General features: G+C 40.7%; 1 long non-coding RNA gene across 1 annotated transcript; it reads right to left on the reverse strand.

Moving 5' to 3' along the window:
* Positions 1-2,557: 2,557 nt before the first annotated feature.
* LOC139162334 (uncharacterized) lies at positions 2,558-7,572 on the reverse strand. Its single transcript, XR_011558303.1, has 3 exons — positions 7,507-7,572; positions 5,929-5,995; positions 2,558-3,069 (listed from the first exon to the last, which is right to left on the reverse strand). It is a non-coding gene; the product is annotated as an uncharacterized lncRNA (long non-coding RNA).
* Positions 7,573-7,822: the final 250 nt, after the last annotated feature.

Raw genomic sequence — 7,822 nt, forward strand, 5'->3', positions numbered from 1 at the left:
GCCAGAGAAGCCGAGCTTGGGAGGGAGAGGGGGGGGTAAAACAGGGGGGGGCGCGCGCTTGCTTCTCCACTTGCTTTCCTGGCGGCGCGAGGCCGGAGGTGGCGCGCCCGCGCAACGACGGTCGTCGTGGGCGCGAGGCGGCCTCCCCCCGCCGAGGCTGAGAATGGGACGACCCGCTCTCCTCAAGCGGCTGAGGGGGATTATAAAAAAAAAAGGCGGGGGGGGGATCGCGCTGGAGCCTCTCTTTTTTTTTTGAGCGCTGGGAAAGATGGAGGAGAGGGTGAAGGCCGGGGCTGGTCCCTCAAACTCACACACCCTCTCCGCCCCTGGCTGTCGCTTTCAAACGGAGCGTGCCCTCTTGGGGGGGAGGAAAGGGCAATAAAGGCCTCTCCAGGCAGCCTGAGGAACGGGAATTCCCTAACTGCCCCGTATTGTAATCGTTTTTTTAAAAAGAGAAAAAATATTTTGGGCACTCGGATATGTTTCAAAGTAGGAGAAACCCATCCTCAAATCGGAGCTTTCCTCATGGTGGGGAGGGGGGAGCAATCGCCTCAGAAAATTTTATGCTTAAGAATAAGAATGTTATGCTTATATATAAATTACCATCCTATAATTGTTTGACAAATATAAGTAAATAAAATAAAAACTAAAATCACCTCAAAAGGGCACATTTTCCTTCAGACGTTTTAATATACAATACAAGGGCAACTGGAACAACACTTTGGCCTGTGGCATAAATCCCCTATTTCACCATACAAAAAAGTATTGTAAATGTGTTTGATATTATACTCATTCGAAAGTCTCCATTATTGGCACATCACTAACCGGTCATGACCAGACACTCGGATATGTTTCAAAGTAGGAGAAACCCATCCTCAAATCGGAACTTTCCTCATGGCAGGGAGGATTTATGCTTAAGAATAAGAATGTTATGCTTATACAAATTACCATCCTATAATTGGAAAATATAAATAAATAAAATAAAATCACCTCAAGAGGTTTTCAAAAGGGCACATTTCCCCTCAGACTTTGGCATTTTCCTCAGTGGTTTCCAGTTAGTGATCTGCTAGTAATGGAGACTCTCCAATGGGTATAATATCAAATACACACACATACACCAAAAAAAAAAAAAAAAAGCTGGCAGAGGTTATAAATCAGCCCAGAGAACATGGCCTTGGGAGCATTTACTCAGGAGTAAGTCACCCTGGAAGACCAGAAGGGCCAAATCCCAAGGGGAGCAAACCCAAAAGTGCCAGAGAAAAGAAATAACATGCTTAGCTCCATCCAGGGTTTCCTGCAGGCCACAGCAAAACCTTACCCATTTCACAGAGAAGCAAGTGGCATTTAGTAGTTAAAAGATTATTTATCTCATCCTTTACACTGTAGCTGTGAAGAGAATAGAAATAACCATTAAAAAGCCTGGCATGTAAACGCTAGTCGAATCCTAATTGAACCTGGAAGTAATTCCAATTAACATTAAACAGGCTTACAGCAGACTCTAAGCTCTATTTTTAGGACAGGACTATATTAGAAAGTTATTCAAGATCGATGCCATTCAGTTATAACAATTTTCCATCTGGCACTGTTGCACATTTCAAAATAAAATATTAAGTTGCTAAAATTATACTGCCCAGTATCTGTTTTCCAACTGAATCAAAGAATGGATGCTTTTATATTGATATCCCTCTCTTGTTCAATTTTGATTGAATCTTATTTCCGCATTCATTGCAATTTATAAAATTCAACCCTTTACCAACTAAAAATTACAACATAATGCAACTTTAATAATGTTAAGACATTATTTAGGATGGATTCAGAGCTCGCTTAATATGCCAATTGTAATTTTAACATGTTGCATGAACCTAGACAACAGGGTCAGTTAATCATAATTTATGACTTGAGGTTTAAATTCAGCCATTCTATAGCTCCTTGAGCACCATGACTAAAACTTATCTTAATCTGTGAACCTAGCTTTAATATCCAATAATTATTTTTCTTTTCATTTTAATTCTGGAACTCACAGTTTGTCAATTAATAATACTGATGGCTTTTTTCTCCAAGTTGTTTCTGACCACATAATTAAGCTCAACTTTGCCAGCACTGATACAGTAGTCTAGAAATACAGGTAAGTTCAGTGACAACACTGAATTTCTTTGGCATTAAAAACCCACAAATTTTACATTGTGTTTGCTCAACTGTATAATAGGGCTAACTCCTTTGATTTAATTACCTAGCTCAAAGACACAGATTACCTCTTCCTTATGCAATCCTAAAATCACAGGTAATGCGGCTAAAGGGGTTAAAATTCTATTGCATTTGTGACTTCCCATCCAAGTGGTTTGTGGATTGAACAGTTAGAGTCCAAGCATTAAATGAACTGTGCACTTAGAAAAAACACTTCACCCTCCTCTTGGAAGTGGTCCATGCACACCTGCTTCCTTGCCAGTAACCTGAATTTCATTTATTTCTAGCCCCTTCAATCTCACAGACTCTTGGCAGGTTACATATAATTCTTGTCCTCCTAGAAGGCTTCATGTAAGACTTCAAATAAGTCTATAGACAGCAAAGGCAAAGAAATAGAATTTAACAACTAATACCAGGATTACTAAGAAAATACAGCATTTAATGCAACAGGTTTGGAGAGGTTTAAGTGCTTCAAAACACTTTATATTGATATAATCTCTGTAGCCGCTGTGAGCATTATCTACCTCATATTACAGAGTGAAATGGGGGAGGGGGGCATCCAAAGATGGGAATGTAGTTTTCTTTAAACAACTTGGGAAACATTCAAACAAGATCTCAGCTGCCAGATCAGCATTTTGGTATCTTCAATATAGTAGTGGGGGGGAAATACAAATCCATTTATTTGAGTTATCAATACCAACTTGCTTCTTCATCCTAAATATATTTTTCTTTGAATTGGATTTTAGCCCATTAAGATTGGTAGTAAATGATCCTCTCTCTTACATTCCCCTGGCACAGTAGAGTTGATTATTATACCAGTAAAATTTAGGTGATTTTATTAAATAGTTGTTATATCTATCCATCTTAGCATCTGAGTAGCTGCCCCTGTAGAAATAAAATCAAATCACATATTCAATATCCACAGGAGTAAAAAAAAAAAGAATCAGTTTTCTCTGATAGATACTTTCCTTGAAATCTCTAGGCCTCTCCCCACCTCCACTACTACCGTACATCATTTAAACAATTTGGAACAGTGGCATGCTGCAAAACAAAGCACTCCAACATTAGAATTGAATTGAATTATTTAATGGCCAAGTGTGATTGGACACACAAGGAATTTGTCTTGGTGCGTTTGCTCTCAGTGTACATAAAAGAAAATATATATTTGTCAAGAATCATGAGGTACAACACTTAATGATTGTCATAGGGGTCAAATAAACAATGAGGAAACAATATTAATAAAATTCTTAAGGATATAAGTAACAAGTTACAGCCATACAGTCATAAGTGGGAGAAAATGGGTAATAGGAATAATAAGAAAAACACTTAGTAAATACCCTGTTTCCCCGATAGTAAGACACCTCCGATTGTAAGACGTATCGGGGGTTTCAGGGGGGTTGGCTAATATAAGCCGTACCCCGAAAGTAAGACATATGTCTTACTTTCGGGGAAACACGGTACTGCCGCCTCCTGCCCACTTCCGCGCCGCCCCCCCCTCCATACGTCACCGCCGCCTCCGTCTGATCCAAATGTTGCTGTTCCTGCTGCTCCCGCTGCTCCCGCCGGCGTCTCAAGCGGATGCCGTGTTGCCCGTCCCGGCTAAGCCGGCCGGCCGTTGTCCGTCATCGGGGAACAAGCAGCGAAGCAGCCCGGCGAAGGCTTCTCCTGCCGAAAGGCGCCCGCCAGAGACTGGTAAGCTTCGGAGACGCCAGGTGGGCGGACACGTGTCAAGGCCGACGTGCGCACCGGACGCGGTTGCCACGTCATGGCGGGGCCCGGACGGGGCGGGCAGGCGGGGATGCGGATGTGTCTCCGTGTGTTTGTGTGTGGGGGGGAGGGTGCTTCGGGCTCTTTGTCCCCCCCGGTGGGTAAAAATGAAGACCCAGATTTTTCAAGAAGATTTTTTAAAATACTACTTTTTACCGGACACGGGTGTTGCGGGTTCGGGTAGGTGGGTTGGCCGGGTGGGTCTTATTTTTTCCAATATAAGACATACCCCGAAAGTAAGACATAGTGGGGCTTTTGGGGATAAAAAGAAAGTAAGACACTGTCTTACTTTCGGGGAAAGGTAGTTTGACAGCGTTGAGGGAATTATTTGTTTAGCAGAGTGATGGTGTTTGGGGAAAAAACTGTTCTTGTGTCTAGTAGTCTTGGTGTGCAGTGCTCTATAGAGACATTTTGAGGGTAGACGTTGAAACAGTTTATTTCCAGGATGCAAGGATCAGTAAATATTTTCACAGCCCTCTTTTTGACTCATGCAGTATATAGGTCCTCAATGGAAGGCAGGTTAGCAGCAATTGATTTTCCTGCAGTTCTGATTCTCCTCTGAAGTCTGTGTCTGTCTTGGGTTGCAGAACCAAACCAGACAGTTATAGAGGTGCAGATGACAGACTCAATGATTCCTCTGTAGAACTTTATCAGCAGCTCCTTGGACAGTTTGAGCTTCCTGAGTTGGCGCAGAAAGAACATTCTTCGTTGTGCTTTTTTGATGACATTGTTGATTATGATGATCTTGGGCCCCAGAAGTTTTCTTAGAAAACAGGGTAGGCTGCACATCAGCAATTTTCTTGCAAGTACACCCACCTGACCAGAAAAGCAGCAAATATAATCATAAAACATTAAAAAAATAGGATTGGAAGGGATCTTGGAAGTCTAGTCAGGGAATAGGCAGCTTCCTGTATGCATGTTACAGAGCAAAGAATTAGAGAAGATACTTATAAATTGGTTTTTTGAAAGATGGCCCCGATAGCCATCATTCTGTAAAATGCCATACAGATAGTCCTCGACTTACAGCAACAATTCAAACTAGAATTTCCTTTGTTGAGCAAGACAGTTAAGTGAGTCACATTCAATTTTATGACTATTTTAGCCATGGTTATTAAGGAAATTACTGCAGTTAAGTAAATCACATCATCATTATGTAGATCTAGTGAATCCCCACCGACTTTGCTTATGAGAAGTTGGCCAGAAAAGTAGCAAATGATGATCACATGAGCTCAGAATTCTGCCATTGTCATAAATACATGCCAGTTTCCAAGTGCCCAAATTTGATCACAAGACACAGTGCTGCAACCAGGGCCGCCAATAGGCCAGCATTACTGCTACTGGTGTCAGGGACCCGGCCAAATTGAAAAATGGGGGGGGGGGGGGGCGGTTTAATACATAATTGGTATGTCGCAAAATAAAGTAGTTTTAAAATGGCGGGGGGGGAAGACACTTAGGCTGTATGGGGCCCCAAAATTCCTGATGGCGGCCCTGGCTGCAACGTTTGCAAATATGTGGATCATTTCAGTGCTATTGTAACTGGATGGCCGCTAAACATGATTGTAAATCAAGGACTACCAGTACTTCATCATGTTCTATTTTGTCACAGTATCTCCCACATGTTTTCAAAGTCTCCAATGTGATGAGCAATCTTGAAAGGTCTCTAATTTTAATTAGTTATGTTAAACAAATGGGAGCTGCCATAAAATATTGTCATGCATCATTTTATCTGTGCTGGTTTATTCCTATTTACAGGATCTACTGAACCAAAAGCTGACCTACATTTTAGCCCAAAGTAGTATTATGTAAGCCCAGAATGCATGTGGTTAGTTTCTAGTTCAGTGTGTTATGGGAATCCAGCAAATTGAGTTGAGTAACCACAGGTAAATGTATTGTTAAACAACTTGTGATAGAAATTTACAGTGTCTAGAGAAGTAGAGAAAGCAACTAATAGTAAAATCAAGTCATCTTTGTACTCACCAATTCATTACATTTAGTCAATTAATTTACCACGAAGCAGGGTGCACAAGGAGACCATTCTATTACACTAAAAAGTAAAAAGAGATATTTTAAAATACTTTATTTTGAATAACTAAATGCTCCAAACTCTTCTATCCAAAGCTAACTACAAACAAAATTATTGAATTTGGATTACTAAATATGAAGGGACCAACTATTTTTATTCTTACAATTATGTACTACCTCTTGAGCAAAATATGAACAGAACAGAACAACAGAACAGCAGAGTTGGAAGGAAACTTGGAGGTCTTCTAGTCTAACCCCCTGCTTAGGTAAGAAACCCTACATCACTTTAGACAAATGGTTATCCAACATCTTCTTTAAAAATTCCAGTGTTGGAGCATTCACAACTTCTGGAGGCAAACTGTTCTATTGGTCAATTGTTTTAACTGTCAGGAATTTTCTCTTTAGTTTTAATAATAATAATAATTAATAATAATTTATTAGATTTGTATGCCGCCCCACTCCGAGGACTCGGAGCGGCTCACAACAAGTAAAACATCATATACAAATCCAATGTTAAAACAGTTTTAAAAACCCCTATTAAAAACAATCATACAACCCCAATACACCATACATAAACAGCTAAGGATATATCAATTCCTCCATTATTATTATTATTATTATTATTATTATTATTAATTAGATTTGTATGCTGCCCCTCTCTGAAGACTCGGGGCGGCTCACAACACAAGATAGATGAGTTTTCAAAACTCAAAACTAAGTTGCTTCTCTCGATTAGTTTCCACCCATTGCTTCTTGTCCTAGGTGATCTTGATTCTATCCCTCTGTTAATTCAGCCTAGAACTGTGTTGGCTTTTTTGGCAGCTGCTGCACATTGCTGGCTCATATTTAAATGGTTGTCCACTAGGACTCCAAGATCCATCTCACAGTTACTACTGTTGAACAAGGTACCACATATGCTGTACCTGTGCATTTCATTTAATTTTGCAAACGGCAAACTTGCTGCTGAGAAAGCCATTCTTACACAGCACAATAGCCCCTTCCTACTTAGAAACAGTTCTCTTTAAACCATTCTTGTGCAATTCACCAAGCTCTGTCACATACAGAAACCTGCCTTGCCAAACTTTAACTCTTGCTTGTAGTCAACTCCTACCAGCACTGGCCACCAATCCTGGCTTCCATCAATCCTGGTCCTCTTATTTCTTCTCCAACACAGGAATTCAGGAACACTGTGTCTTCAGTCTGGACTAGCCTAATCTGGGTTTAAACTTGGCTAGTCTGATATGGGCTTAAACGTGGTTACTCTGGGCTTAATCTTGGCTACTCTGGGCCCATAACCTGTCAGAGCTGCACTTTTGGGAGATAGCCAGCCCAACCAGCTAACCAACCCAACCAGCCAGCCACAGATCAATAAATATGAAGTTGAAGTCTTCAATGAAATACAGCAACAGCAGGAAATCTTGCAAAAATATATTTACTTCTTATTTACACTACTAATTGTATTCTATCTATGCATACATCACACTAGTATCTCACTATTATCTCACTACAACTATCTCAATTACTGTAACTCACAGGAACCAACAGATCAATACAGCAACAGGAACTTCAGACCAGAGCACATATCACAGAGCAGAGAACGGATCAGAGAGAGCAATACTAAAGCTCTTACATATTTAAATAGTTATCACCCAATCAGGTTGCTGCATGCTTAATTTACTCAGAATGACTCAGCATTCTCTTTGTGGGCCTTTCCTCTGCATTGAGATATTACCTCAGGATATGCTTAATCCTGACATCCTTCTGTATTTTGAGCCTATCTTCTGGAGAGTTGGCTATTTCTGCCAGTTTGGCGTCATCTGCAAATTTGACAAGTTCCCCATCTATCCCC

This window comes from Erythrolamprus reginae, chromosome 1 (assembly GCF_031021105.1).
Source record: "Erythrolamprus reginae isolate rEryReg1 chromosome 1, rEryReg1.hap1, whole genome shotgun sequence".
Classification (NCBI taxonomy): domain Eukaryota; kingdom Metazoa; phylum Chordata; class Lepidosauria; order Squamata; family Dipsadidae; genus Erythrolamprus; species Erythrolamprus reginae.